The sequence below is a fragment of the Pelecanus crispus genome, chromosome 6 (genome assembly GCF_030463565.1).
Source record: "Pelecanus crispus isolate bPelCri1 chromosome 6, bPelCri1.pri, whole genome shotgun sequence".
Classification (NCBI taxonomy): Eukaryota; Metazoa; Chordata; class Aves; order Pelecaniformes; family Pelecanidae; genus Pelecanus; species Pelecanus crispus.
In genome coordinates this window covers 58,033,377-58,035,010 of record NC_134648.1, presented here as the reverse complement: position 1 = coordinate 58,035,010, position 1,634 = coordinate 58,033,377, and positions in this window count along the sequence as shown.

The window sequence follows — 1,634 nt, the reverse complement described above, 5'->3', positions numbered from 1 at the left end:
CCTCTGTATGGAGTTCCTTTTATTTAAAGGTTGCATGAACAGCATGCTCATGAATGAGACAGTATTGATAACCCTGGAGATAACAGAAAGCCTTGCCGTGTTTCATCATAGGTGTCATGGACAATTTAAAGAATGAACAGTAGAAGTATTTATGACATAGGATTGTACTGGATTATTAAAGAAAAGCTATGGAAATTGTCTATAAATCATCTACAGTGATCTATATCCCATAGATTTTAAAACACATCTGCACACTTCTAGACCATTTTGGGGTTTAATTATTTGAAGGTTTAATACAAGTTTCCCATCTTAAATGGAACTTTATTGCCTCATTCAAGCTCTGATGAATAAAGACCACAGAGTAGCAATCTAAGTTTACTGATGTCACCAAACTCCCTTTTCCTCGGTGGTTTTAAGGCTGTAACCACAAGTGCTTCGAAAAGAACAAAGGCTCTGTCAGTTTCAGAAGATTTTATATCATCTCCAGCTCAGTTTTTGATCAAGGTTCCTAAAGGTAAAAGTGCATACTGACAATTCAGTACACTATGAGTTTATCGTCTCTGTAAACTCAACTTAGATCATAAACCCAGTCCAATTGGGGAAAAGCTGTCTTGCATTAAAATCACTCAGATTAACTCTACCAATAAAATGTAGGTATTATTAGAGTCTGAAAAGGCCATTCTTGAATACTCTGAACTTTCAAGACTCCTACTAGCTTCAGTTAGATTTCTAAGGCAGTTAGGTGATGCTCTCCTTCATATTTTCAGTTTCTTCTACTTGTGAGATTATACCAGTTGTGCTGAGCTTTTATATTTACATTAAATAACATTACAAATGTTAGTTACTCTTAATGAATATTAAAAACTAAGTCTCTGAGCTGAAGTGTAGGTATGAATGTAAATAACATTCACTCACTTAAAAGGAGTGAGTGAATGCTTTTACCCTGATGCAGAAGGTGTAAAGAATCTCCTGCTACAAAGAAAAATCAGCTAACTTTGTGCAGCTGGCTGCAGCCTTCCTTCTGCTACTGCTTTACCTTTTTTGAGCTACTTTCCATACATACAAGCTGATGTAAACCTGGAACTAGCAGGGGCAGTGCAGTTGCAGAAAGGCACAGCTTGTCAATCAAATAATCAAAATAGTTTTGGATGACTGAACAGAAAAAGTAAAAGCCCAGAAGGTGGCCACACCTAAAAACCTGTTTGAATAATAGTCCTACAGGATTCATTTACCAGAACTTACCCAAATACAAGCACCTTCTATCAAAAATCTAGTCTAACAAACTGTATAGGTCCTATATGTAGTTACACAAACCTGACAATAGCTTCTATACTGAGGCTCTATTCAGAGAACTGTAGGTACATGTAAGTACACCTTAGAAATACAAACATGTCAAAAGATACATGCATCAAATATTATTCAGCCATGAAAATGTAAGTATGCTACAAACTAGGATTCAATCATGAAGAATGTCCAATAACATTAGAAGCAGGTCTCTGTGTAGAGTTTCCGAACTTTGGTTTCCCACAAATGTTGAATACTACTACATGTTTATTCTGTGGACCAGTATCAGGTAGATTTAGTGGAGACTGATATGTTAGAAGGCTTTTTTTTCCTGTAATAAATAAATTGTG